The sequence below is a fragment of the Podarcis erhardii genome (genome assembly GCF_964252035.2).
Source record: "Podarcis erhardii genome assembly, chromosome: 3".
Lineage (NCBI taxonomy): Eukaryota > Metazoa > Chordata > Lepidosauria > Squamata > Lacertidae > Podarcis > Podarcis erhardii.
Window position 1 is genome coordinate 97,800,332 of NC_138507.1, and position 13,765 is coordinate 97,814,096.

At 43.7% G+C, this 13,765-nt stretch overlaps 1 protein-coding gene and 1 long non-coding RNA gene across 2 annotated transcripts in view; one reads left to right on the forward strand and one right to left on the reverse strand.

The window, feature by feature from the left end:
• Positions 1-13,765, forward strand: part of PTPN14 (protein tyrosine phosphatase non-receptor type 14) — a 439,438-nt gene that overhangs the window by 395,232 nt on the left and 30,441 nt on the right. The window lies entirely within an intron of this gene.
• On the reverse strand, positions 7,030-10,231 carry LOC309338119. The gene is made up of 2 exons (XR_014154729.1): positions 9,202-10,231; positions 7,030-8,115 (listed from the first exon to the last, which is right to left on the reverse strand). It is a non-coding gene; the product is annotated as an uncharacterized lncRNA (long non-coding RNA).

Consider the following 13,765-nt stretch of genomic DNA (forward strand, 5'->3'; position numbering starts at 1 on the left):
GCCCCACTTTTTCTTACAGATAGGTAGCCGTGTTGGTCTGCCATGGTCAAAACAAAATAAAAAAATTCCTTCCAGTAGCACCTTAAAGACCAACTGAGTTAGTTCTAGGTATGAGCTTTCGTGTGTGCATGCACACGAAAGCTCATACCTAGAACTAACTCAGTTGGTCTTTAAGGTGCTACTGGAAGGAATTTTTTTATTTTGTTTTGACCACTTTTTCTTAGGCTGTCCCTATTTTCATTGGAGAAATGTTGGAGGGTATGGAGTTATCTGACCCCAAGCCATCTGAAGGCAGCGTTGTATAGGGAAGTTTTTTAAAAACGTTTAATATTTTATTATGTTTTTATACCATATTTTTTCATGTATAAGATGCTTTTTGCTAAATTAGGCAAAAACCTCCCCCACCCCCCCAAAAGCTAAACAACTTAGTTTCTTAATTTTGGGTTAAAAAAATAGGGGTCATCTTATACATGGGGGAGTCTTATATTTGGAAAAATACGGTATATGTTGGAAGCCACCCAGAGTGGCTGGGGCAACCCAGTCAGATGGGCAGGGTATAAATAGTAAAGTTATTACATTCCTTCCTTGGAAGTCGAACGGAATCCATTCCGGAAGTTCATTCGACTTCCAAAACATTTGGAAACCAATGCGCAGCTTCTGATTGGCTGCAGGAAGATCCTGCAGCCAATTGGAAGCTGCAGAACCTGCACTAGACATTTGGGTTCCAAAGAATGTTTGCAAACCGGAACACTCACTTCCGGGTTTGTAGCGTTTGGGAGCTAAAATGTTTGACTTGCAAGGCTTTGGACTTCTGAGGTACGACTGTATTATTATTATTATTATTATTATTATTATTATTATTATTTAGGATGTCCCTATTTTCATCAGAAAAATGTTGGAGGGCATGTTTCACAGGAGCAAGCTGGGCAAAAATTTGGTTGCATTCTTGTACGGCATGTTATTATTTTGCGGCGAACGGTCCAACTTAATCTGTGTCACTTAAACATGCTGCAAAGCAGTCCTGCCGTCAAAAGGTTTCCCTGAGGAAAAATTAAGCCCTTGCAGGCATCAATTATGCAAAGACTACATCTAAGGGCACCATCCACCTTGTCCTCCTGCCTGCCCGAAGTGTTAAATAAATCATAACATCCTGTTCATCCTGCCGTCAGTGCGGGTGAAAGAAGTCATCGTAAATGAGGTCGAAATCACAGGGTCGGAGACAGCGTCCAAGTTTTTGTTTGCAAGAAGTAGCGACTCCAGAGCTTTTGATAATTCAGGTCCTCAAGGAAAGCCTTCCTCCCTATCTCAACTACTTCCTGTTAATATGGACCAGGGAGGAAATGGTCATTAAGCACAAGGAAGTGCCCACCCGTTTCCAGTCGTGTGCCTTAATTTGTCATGGGTAAAATTGGCACCTTGTGGCTTGTTTTGGCTCCTGTTCCATCCCTAATGAGGAAGTATCAAAATACTTGTAACCCGCTGTGTTAGGACTTCAAAGCCTTTCATCAGTGGAGACTTAAATGCATTTTTAAAAAAAGCGGAAAGGAAACTTCTATGGCATTTTTTTATGATGATTTTTTAATAATGGTGATAGAAGAGAAATGAATTAGGTAACAACAGCCCGTCGAAAAGTATGTTTACAAATAATGTTTAAATCGCTAGGAGTGATGCTGCAACCCCATCTTGAGGATTTGATATTTTGCCTCGATAGATGTTGATGTTTGACAGTATTTGGCAGTTGCCATGGAAGTGTAAAGCACTCAAGTTTCGTCACATTTCAGACGCCGAGGCCTAATTTCAGAATCCAAATTCACATTTGGTAGGCTGGAGGATTTTGAAATGATCCACACTGCAATCCTTTATGGACTGCAGTCTGGGTTGGAGAATGCAAACTGAGAGTTGATTAGACATATCAGACCCAATCTTACTGTCAAGGAAGGGCTGTAGCTCAGTGGCAGATCATCTGTTTTGCATGCAGAAGGTTCCTGGTTCAGTCCCCAGCATCTCCTGATGGGGCTAGGAGAGACACTTTCCTGAAATCCTGGGGAGCTGCTGCCAGTCAGTGTGGACAACACCAAGCTGTTGTTGTTGTTTTAGTTAATTAATTACATTTATATACTGCCAGATGAACCAGTGGTCTGACTCAGTAGAAGGCAGCCTCCTTTGGTCCTTTGTTGTTGTTTAGTCGTGTCCGACTCTTCGTGACCCCATGGACCAGAGCACGCCAGGCACTCCTGTCATCCACTGCCTCCTGCAGTTTGGCCAAACTCATGCTGGTAGCTTTGAGAACACTGTCCAAACCATCTCGTCCTCTGTCGTCCCCTTCTCCTTGCGCCCTCAATCTTTCCCAACATCAGGGTCTTTTCCAGGGAGTCTTCTCTTCTCATGAGGTGGCCAAAGTCTTGGAGCCTCAGCTTCACGATCTGTCCTTCCAGTGAGCACTCAGGGCTGATTTCCTTCAGAATGGAGAGGTTTGATCTTCTTGCAGTCCATGGGACTCTCCAGAGTCTCCTCCAGCACCATAATTCAAAAGCATCAATTCTTCGGTGATCAGCCTTCTTTGTGGTCCAGCTCTCACTTCCATACATCACTACTGGGAAAACCATAGCTTTAACTATACGGACCTTTATTGGCAAGGTGATGCCTATGCTTTTAAAGATCCTGTCCTTTGTACTAACACAAATTATTGCCAAGTAGAAACTTATTCAGCTTTCTGTGCCTCTTTTCTCTTTGAGCCTTGTCCTCCCGCCATTCTCTCCTTGACCGCCCCACTCAGTCTGACCTCCAGCCTCAAACCAATCTTGCAGAGATCACTAGTGCCTCAACTCCCTTGCAGACATCAAGCTTGTGAGATCTCCTTTTTTTCTTTTCTGCTAGAACCTTGAGATCCATAACGGGGCTTTCTGGTGGCGGGAGGGCACAGCACTGAACCAGCATCATGAACCACATATGATTCAGGGTTGATCGTTGCGCCAGCGATTTTACTGTCTGTTGCACCTTCTCCTCCAGTTGCCATATGTGATGGGGCTGAGGTTGCAGCAGGGCCATAGGAAGGGGGGGGGCAGGGAAGGAGGCCGCCCCAGGTACCATCATGGGGAGGGGTAACAAATTATCAACAATTACTGCCCTACTAGGTCGGTTCATAAAAACCTTTTTTTTTAAATGCCTGCTGCAAAGGTCTTATATTGCTACACTAGGGATTATATAGATATATATGAAATTTCATGCATATCAGTTAATATCTTGACCCTCCTCCATGAAAATTCAGTGGTACCTCGGGTTACATACACTTCAGGTTACAGACGCTTCAGGTTACAGACTCTGCTAACCCAGAAATAGTACCTCGGGTTAAGAACTTTGCTTCAGGATGAGAACAGAAATCGTGTGGCAGCAGCGGGAGGCCCCATTAGCTAAAGTGGTGCTTCAGGTTAAGAACAGTTTTAGGTTAAGAACGGACCTCTGGAACGAATTAAGTATTAACCCGAGGTACCACTGTAGCTGTTTACTTGGCCATTTTCCTATGTAGTGAAGGCTGAAATTTCAATTCAGTGGAGCAGGGTCAAGATATTAACTGATATGCATGAAATTTCAGATGTAGCTATATAATCCCTAGTTTAGTAAAATAAGACCTTTGGAGCAGGCTTTTTTTTTTTTTAAAAAAAGTTTTTTTTATGAACCGCCCTCCTGCCCTACCCCCCGCTGGGCTTTCCAGGTCCTGGAAAGTCGGCCTATGTGAAGAAAATGAGACTAGGCCAAGTAGATTAGATAATACAGAGCATGGTGAAATCACAGTAAATAAAACCTCCCCTTCAGTAGTTTCAAGCACTACTACAGGTTCCACATAATATCTGTACTGCATTGTTTACTGTGACAGCACCTGCACTTTGGAACTCCCCGCCTGTTGCAACAAAGCACTTGCCTTTGCTAGACTCTTTTCGGGCACCTGCTAAAAGCATTCTTCTTTAGGCAAGCATACCTAGATGCTTAGGAAGTTGAAGTAATTTTAATCTTAATATTTTAGCTTTTGTATGGTTTAAAGTAGGATTGTTAATTTTTCTTGATTTTACTGCTCTGGTGGTTTTTTTGTTTTGGTAAACCATTTTGCAGGGTTTTTAATTAAATAAATCCATCCTGTAGATTTAAATATCTGTCCATAGTCACCTACTTGTTATCAGAGGCCCAGAATCCACATTCCTTTGTAATGAAATATGAAATAACGTAAAACCATTTTTGCAGGCAAAAAAAAACTAAAATAAAAATCAATGTGTGGGGAGGTGACAAGAAATTTTCCTCACTGGGTACCACCTCACCTTCCTCTGCCTCTGGGTTGCAGCAGTGGTCCCACCTCCCTGGAAGCCCCACCAAATTCTGGGGTGGGGAGTCTGAATTGCTCCTTTAGCTTCACAACAGGCTTATGAGAGGGATTATGTTGAGACAAAGTGACTGGTCCAATGCCTGACTTTCATGACCGAGCATGGATGTGTCCCTGGTCTTTCCTGGTCCCAGGTGTCAAATGTTATCACTGCACCATAAAATTGGCTCCTACCAGTTTTATGCAACTTTGTGCCATTTTAAGCAATTCGTTGACTGAGCCAAAGCTCATACGATTGACCGACTAAATTATTTTTAATTAACAGCCGTATCATTCCTATAAGTGTGGTGGCGTATTTTCAAGAACAGTGGAGCAACTAGTAAACAAAGAAATAAACCACAGCCATCCTTTTCGCCGCCTTAGAAATCCATGCCACCTCCCTGCCACCCTGGAATAAGAGTTTTTGCAAACTAATATTTACCAAGCAAATCCTGTCTTTTCCTGCCAACTGCCCATGCATGTGGGATTGGCCAAATTCACCGCGCATGATCTAACAGTGCCGCTTAGACACACATCCAGCTCCTTCCCACTGAGCAGGTGAAAAGTTTCCTGACGTGATTCACCCCGCTGTGGTCTTCTCGTTTGCTGAATGTGATTTGGAAAGAATATTCCTCCTCCACCACCCGCTTTCATTATTACTATTATTATTAAAAATCATTGTTTCAAGAGGCAGCCATAAACAACGAAACCACAAGGCTAGTCTTGGCTGGCTGACTACATTCAGCAGCTGCTGTGTTCCAAGTTCTGGGCATGCCACCGTTATCCAGATTCCCACTTGTCCTCTGCCTCTTCTGCCTCAGTTGCATTACAGCATCTTGAGCAAGATGGACCACTAATTGACCAGTCTGGAAAGACTGCCAGCGTTTTGATGCAGCCCGTTCCCTATCCCCAGCAGACTGTGCCTGCCCCTGTCAGGCCGCGTTTCCCACCCCTGTTATCTGAGGCCTGTGACATCTTCCAAGCCCTCCTTGAACGCAAGACTCCAATTTAGCATGCAATATGTGCTGTGTAGCTTTTATTTCCAGCAGGCTGCTTGGGGTTATTGTATCTCGACCAAAGTATATGTTCCGAGTGGGTAAGTTCTTTCGGCAATTATATTCTAGCAGACCAGCAAGGCAGCAAAGCCAAATTTCTTCTCCCCTTCTTTTCGTCTTCCTCTCCCACCCCTTCACACAAAGAAAAAAAAAAACCCATGCACCAAGCCCTATCTTGGGCTCCTTCGCAATTATTCTGAAAGCTCTGCACACTCACAAAAGTGTCGATAGCTACATATTTAGCGATCCTTTTCTTAAAACAAGAGAGAAAATGCTGGATGCGTTTTCCACTAACCCCCACACCTCCTGACTAAAGTCGGAAGGCTATTTAAGTTGGCTTCAGTGCATTTCTTCATTGTGTTGTGCTGACATGATTTGTTCAAAGAAATTGTGCTTTTGGAAGGAAAAGGTTAAAGTTTGCTACTGATATTCATCAGGAGATGGATATTTAATCTTTAATCTCTTGTTCTAGGCCCCTACTTCGGATCAACTCATTATCCCGAATAAACGATGTGTCATTCCCATTATTTATGTTTCATTGCAGCCAAAGTATCTGGACCTCGTTTGGGTAAGCACCATTCATTTCGACCCATTCAGCATTAATCTCCCTGCTAACATCTTTCCTGTCCTATGCGCTGTCCCCTATTTGCTTTTATGTTTTCCGTGGAGTGTTTATAAAAGGATAATCTTTTACAAAGCAGACAGAATTTTTTTGTGTATAAACTGCTGGGTTTGAATGCCTCATTGATACACCATCTAAACTGAAGTGTTCAGCAAGATTAGTGCATCCAGCGAGCTTCTGAACTGGGTAAAAAAAAAAAAGAATTTAAAGAACAGAGGGACTGCGCCTTTCTTTATGGTGGGAAAAAAAAGGGTGGCTAATGATTCCGTCACCATTCAGATGGGATACTTTTTAAAGCAGATGGACTTGGAGAACAGGAAAACATTTGAAAAAAAATAATTTTAAAAAACCAGCCAAGGAGGTCGCTTATGGTGACAGAGAGAAAGGGAAAAGAGACAACAGCCGTGTTATTTTGTGGATTCTGATTTGCTGGGGAGTGAATGTCAAGCTGGAACGGAGCCATGGAAATCGGCAGAGTGACTTCTTCTACATCATGGTAGCTGCGATCAGAAATTGCCCCCTAGCACCGCTAAATGCATACGACTTTTGCTGGGGAGCAGAAGCACATCGCTCTGTAGTATGGAAATAGGGTAATTATTTTTTTTAGAAGAGAGATTCATAGATGCATTAGCGATGCATTTTGCCATCAACTCCCTCCCTCCCTCCTTCCCTCCCCCCCCCCGTCCGCCGCCCAATCTGTGCACTTTACAAAGCCATATCTTTGAGGATGTTGAATGTTGGGTGCTATTGACAGACATCCCCCTGTACAATGCAAACACTTTTTTGTTGTTGTTTAAAGAACACAATATGCAAGTGCTTTTCTGCCCATATCCCCCACATTTAATAGGGAAAATTCCAAAGCAGACATGTGGTGGTATCATTTGAATGGCATAGATCCTTAAATACATTTGTCACTTTGCTCGCTTGCCAGATATTTTTCAAAGATCCACACCATCGAAAACACTCCAAATTATATCCATCATGACACTGTCAACATGTAGCACTGTTTAGCGCTTTATTTTCATTAAACTGCACTATTGTTGTCCATCTATTATGACATAAACTAGGATTCGTGCCCTTCCATTAAAACGAAACGAAGACTGAAAGAAATCATTGGGGAAAATGTTCAGGAAAGCTTGCAATTCGTTTGTGTTTGTTGAGCTGCCTGGGCACATGTGGGGGAAAAGGGTAGGTGAGATGTCATGTAGTTCAGCTGCACATTGCATAACGGTGGGTATTAAATTCCAAAGGGACTCAATCAGACATGTAGTCAAGAGCATGGGATGCAGTTTTACTTCTGTAACTACTGCTTCTGTTGTGTATATTACCCCACCTTTCATCCACAGGGCTTAAGGGGGGAATACATAGTTCTCTTCTCCGTTATAGCCTCACAACAATCCTGTGAAGTAGGCCAGGTTGAGAAAAGAGTGAGAGGTCCAGTGTCATCCGGTGAGCTTCAAGGCTGAGTGAGGATTTGAATTTGGATCTCCCTGGTCCCAGTCTGACATGCTGTACTGCTACAGTGCACTGTAGTAAAGGGGGGGAGGTAAAGGACCCCTGGACAGTTAAGTTCAGTCAAAGGCAACTATGGGGGTGTGACGCTCATCTCGCTTTTAGGCCGAGGGAGCCGGTGTTCGTCCACAGACAGCTTTCTGGTGCATGTGGCCAGCATGACTAGACCACTACTGGTGCAACACAACATTGTGACGGAAGCCAGAGTACACAGAAACACCGTTTACCTTCCCACCAGAGTGGTACCTATTTATCTACTTGCACTGGCGTGCTTTCGAACTGCTAGGTTGGCAGGAATTGGGACAGAGCAATGGAAACTCACTCCGTCACAGGGATTCGAACCAGTGACCTTCCAATCAGCAAGGCCAAGAGGCTCAGTGGTTTAGACCACAGCGCCACCTGCGTCCCTACTGCAGTGGAGTACATATGACTGTTGTGGTCATGGTAGTTATGTGCAGTGCTATTTTTCTAGAAAAAGAGGTTCCAGAACTCACCATGAACACCTCCTTTGTTCTCTTAGAATGGCAATGGTGCCCATATGAGAGGCGCTGGACCTAATTTCTGGTGAGCTCCAGCTGAAAAAAAAAGATGAAGCCCTGGTTATGTGTAAACAGTGGCTCCATTCTCACAGAGGTGGCAAACCTGGCCCAAGCTTTATCCTTTAGATTGCAAGAGCTTTCATGATCGAATGTTCCTTTACAGGGGGGCAAGTGCCCTCTGCATTTGGGTTGCCAGACCTCCAGGGCTGACCTGAAGTCCCCAGATTTGCCTGGCTCCCTCCAGCTGGCAGTGGGAGGGCTTGAATCTCCAGGCGTACTCTTAATATTTTATTATTTTAAAATTGCACACACAGCTTGCAAGCAGTAGCCAGATTTAAATTACGGTATTTCATAGTCCCTTTAAGTGTGTGTGTGTGTGTGTGTGTGTGTCCTGCTTGTGGTGTAGTGGTTAAGAGCGGTAGACTCGTAATCTGGTGAACCGGGTTCGATTCCCTGCTCCTCCACATGCAGCTGCTGGGTGACCTTGGGCCAGTCACACTTCTTTGAAGTCTCTCAGCCCCACCCACCTCACAGAGTGTTTGTTGTGGGGGAGGAAGGGAAAGGAGAATGTTGGCCGCTTTGAGACTCCTTCGGGTAGTGATAAAGCGGGATATCAAATCCAAACTACTACTACTACTACTACTACTCTTCTTCTTCTTCTTCTTCTTCTTCTTCTTCTTCTTCTTCTTCTTCTTCTTCTTCTTCTTCTTCTCATATAACTGCCATCTCCAGCCCACCCCTGTAACATCACCAGCAGCTACCCCTAGGTCTCAGGTTTGGGCCATGAAATCTCAGCTTCTGGGATGTTTCTGACTGGGCAACACTACACTGCATAGAGAGGAAAACTGAGGTCAAGCTCTAGACTGCTAGTTTTCTAGGCCCCATTCACACTATAGTTTTAAAGCAGTGTGTCATACCACTTTAAACAGTCACACCTTCGCGTAATGAATCTTGGGAAGTGAAATTTAAGAGTGAATGTAGTTATGGACAGAAGAGGCAGAAATTCATCCAATGATCTCAGGGCAATTATAGTTGAAGGGAGTTTGGGCAGTATTCTGTGTTGCAGGCAGACAGGAATCGGGGAGAAATTCAGTTCTTGTTTGTATTTTAAGGCGAACCTACCAAATCCACGCTTCCTGAATCATTACATGAACTGAAACACATCCATCATATTTTGCAATGCAGGTCTCCTGTCATGTAATGGGCAGGATATGCTAGGATAAAATGTGCAGGTTTCTGAAACTAGCTTATTAAAATACATTATAATAGAAAGATAGTGCTTGCACACACACACAAAAATATACTTAGCTAAATTGCTGAGGAATTTTAAAAAAAAGATTTTAAATGCAAACTGATGTGGAAATGTGGAGAAGTGAATTTAAGATTGTAAAAATGAGAAAAAGAGGGACAGGTCTCTCATTACAGCAAACTAATTGTTTTAGACTTCCACAATATAAGCAACTGGATAAAAAGGAGACTACTTGTAGGACCACTTGTCTCTATTATCATCCCAGAAGGAATCTCACTGAACTAATGATTAGCTCTTGGTGGGGAAGACCCACGCTCTGTCTTGGGAAACTGAATGACTCCAGAGATGGGTAATGGGACGTATAGCTTCCCATCCTTCAGTTTTTTGGCTGAAATTCAGCTCAGCTTGAGTGTAACCAAAGGTTCACAGCCTAATTGCTATTTGATGTTCATCAAGTCTTTGGTGGTCTCCAATGTAACTTCCAAGGGATTCAATCAGCCATCATATTTGGCATGCTCAGCAAAAGTGAACGGTGGCCAGGACTGAAATAGTTTGGAGACAGAACCCCTCCTCCCTTTTTCCTCCTCAACTCAACTCAGCTGGTGCTGGTCCAGCAGATTGGAGAACTGTGAACTCTCCAGTTGCTTCTGCTGAGGTAAATTCCCCAGAGAACCAAGCACTGCAACTTTGCTCCCCAGTTTGGTTTGCGTCTTTCACAAGCTCAAAGCTCCATGAAGACAAAATGGAGGGAGAGGGAGAGGGAAATTTGAAATTTGGTTGCCTTTCAACATCATCGTCGACCGGAAATTATCATTAGCTAGTGCGCCTGCACAACTTGTGAACTATGTAGGGGCGGACATTTCCTACAAGACTCTTCTGTCCTGTTTCCACCTTTTTGTTGTTGTTGTTGTTTAGTTGCTGAGTCATGTCCGACTCTTCGTGACCCCATGGACCAGAGCACACCAGGCACTCCTGCAAAATCTGTATTTTTTAAAAAATAGTATTTTGATCATGTGTTTCTCCCCAAACGTGCATTCCAAAATCTATTTTCCCTCAAGACCGCATTTCTAAAGCTGCAACCCTATACTTTACCTGGGAGTAAACAGGAAGGACAGATCCTGAAGCTGAGGCTCCAATGCTTTGGTAACCTCATGAGAAGAGAAGACTCCCTGGAAAAGACCCTGATGTTGGGAAAGATGGAGGGCACAAGGAGAAGAGGATGAGATGGTTGGACAGTGTTCTCAAAGCTACTATCATGAGTTTGACCAAACTGCGGGAGGCAGTGGAAGACAGGAGTGCCTGGTGTGCTCTGGTCCATGGGGTCACGAAGAGTCAGACACGACTAAACGACTAAACGACAACAACAAACATAGCAGAATTGTCAGGAGGTCAGAGAAGCACCTCCACCCCAACATGCTTGTCTGCTGCTGCAGGTGGGGTTTGTCAGACATCTGGCAGACCTCACCCTATGCATGACCGGGGAGCTGCATTCAGCTTGGTGGTCTCTTTCAGGATGTCGATGCAGAAATGTTCGTATGGATATTAACCCATGCTGGTCAAGGAGAAGGATCACCTCAAAGATCATTCATCAGTAGCCTAAGTGGCACTTGGAAGATGTGAGTTGTAAAGGACTCTTTAAAGATGCTGTAGCGACACATCTTTTGGCATGCAGGTATTGATGCTCAAGTGATTGATACTGTTCCTCAACAACAGGGATTTCTCACATTAATATCCCTCAGAAATAGCCCTCCATGAAATTTATGAGAGCTGCTGGCAACCCAGGTAGCCATAAAATATTAATCAAATATGTGTGTGTGTGTGTGTTGCCGTAATATATATATAAAGAAGCAAAGAGCATTAAGAGTCCAATGGGACCATTAAGAGACCTATAAAAATAAAATGTCAAAAGACAGGCATTGTCAAGCTTGTCAGGATCCAGAGCATCATTTACTCTAATATTTCTTCTTTATGTTCCTTTCTGATAATAAGGAAATCTGTTGACCTCAACAGGACTGGTTTCTTAGCCTTGGTGATTTGCAAACAAGGGGGGATGGTGGTGGTCAGATCTGTAGAGGACAGCATGTCATAGTGGATAGAAAAATAAGCAGATAAAGAAATAGGACAGCAAACAAGAAAAACAATACAAAGATTGTAAAAAATTTTAGGAACGATCAAATATCCTCAGCACTAAATAATTTCAAGGTTGCCAGTAACAAGATCTTCCAGCCATCAAATGCCTGGGTGAACAGGAATGTTTTCAAATCCACCTAAATATTCACATTGAACCCAGGTTCAAATTCCTGCTGTGCTCCACCGCAACGATCCCTGGGTGGCTGTGGGTTATGTTGCATCTCTCCATCCAACTTGCTTCACAGAGCGGATTTTTGTATAAATGGGATTATCTTTTGCTCACCGCCTTGAGCATCTTGGAGGAAAAACGGGATACGAATGCAACAAATAAATCACAAGAGTTGGAACATGGAAATTTAATATTAATTACAAAACCCTGAGGAGCTCTGCTGGATTCTATCTAGGAACATCTTGGGCTGCCTTATACCAAGCCAGACCAGAATGATCCACCAAGGTTAGCACTGTCTACCCTGACTCTCTCAGGCCTTGTTGGAGATGAACCTGGGACCTTTGGCAGGCAAAGCAGATGTTCTGCCACTAAGCTGTAGCTCTTCCCCAGTTGGTTTCAGCTGATTCAGGCTTAAGTCTTGAGAAAAGAAAAACACCTTGGTCTCTCCATTGGTTAGTTATGCAAATGAGAGCGTATTCTGCAGGCCAGTATCTACAACACTGAAAGCTCTCCTTCAAGTAGCTGTCAGGTAAACCTGTAGAGCAGGTACCACCCAAGGACCACTCAAGGACCTCACCTGATGCTCTCGATCATCAGATGGATCTGGAGGAGAGAAGGCAATGTCTTGGGTATCCTGGTCCCAAATAGCTTAGAGCTTTGTAAACTAGTAACAAAACCCTTAACTTGGCCCAGAAGTATATTGGCAGCTTGGCAAGAGATGGTCACGTCCACAGAATCCCTTCAGATCACATGGCTTTCCCCAAAGAATCCTGGAACTGTACATTACCCCAAACAGGGCTGCAATTCCCAGGACCCTTAGCATACTATAATTCCCAGGATTCCTTGGGCAAGTGCTTTAAATGGACGGTGTGGATGTAACCATGAAGCAAACTGAGGAATGTGTTTTTGCCAGAAACTTACATTTTGTATTGAAAACAGTTACTTGATGTACCTGTTTTTCATATGAAGTTTTAGATAGGCAAACAAAGTAGATTACAAAAAAAAAAAGGAGTTAACCTTTACCTTTGTAACTGCTGTCCACAGCTTTCTCTTCACCCTCCTTTTCTTTCTCCTGAGAAGCCCTGAAACATCTAACTCTTAACTCTCTTCGGGCCTCTTATTTGATGAAAGCTCAATCAGCAACCAGACTTTAAAAAGCTACGTTGTGAGGGAATCCTTGTCTTCTTGGCTAACAATACAAAAGCAGAGAAAGGAATTGATTTGACAGTTGAATGGATTCCAAAAGGGAGCAGGGCAGCGGTGGGGGTCATTTTCTCACATGGCCAAAGAATATGACAGAGCCACGCAAGGGTGAATGTGTGCCTTTCAACACCTGGCTCAACTCTAGAACTGTTTTTTTGGAGCCCAATAATAAAGGCTGGAAACCTTAAACTCCTTAATTCCAAGTACGATACAGGGAAATGCAAACTTGTGCAAACTAATATGTATAGGCTTTGACTTTCTTAACTAGCGATTAATGGGTTTTTAATCAAGGTGACACACATGGTTCTCCCATAGCTGCCAACTTTTCCCTTTTCTTGTGCAGAATCCTATTTGGAATAAGGGAATTTCCCTTAAAAAAGGGGAAACGTTGACAGCTATGGGTTCTCCCCCTCCTTATTTAATCCCCACAACAACCTTGTGAGGTAGGTTAGGCTGAGTGACTAGGCCTGGCCCAAGGTCACCCAGCAAATTTCCTGGATGAGTGGCCATTTGAACCCTGGTCTCCTAGGTCTTATTCCGACACTCTAGCCATTCCACTGCACAATTTTAGGTGGTGCCGCCCACTGCAATTTCACTCAGTGCAAAAGTAAAAAATAAAAACATGGAGGATGTCTGTGTCTAAACTTTCACCCTTGGCCAAGCCACCAGGGCTGTGTGTGCCAGGGTAAGTGTGGCCAATTCACACTCACAGCACACAAGTTTATCTTCTCAGTTTATCTGTGTGGAGAGGATTGCTGGTTACCCTCTGCTTATCAAACTATCAATCCAATGGGAAGGGGGCAAGTGGAATCCCCATTATGGCACTAAGTTCTGCCTTGACTTTATTTTTATTTTATTTTTGCTGCTGCTCTTTGGGCAGGGGGGTGGGATTTGCTGGGGGGTCACACCAGGCCTCTAAAGCGAGGGACAGCCAC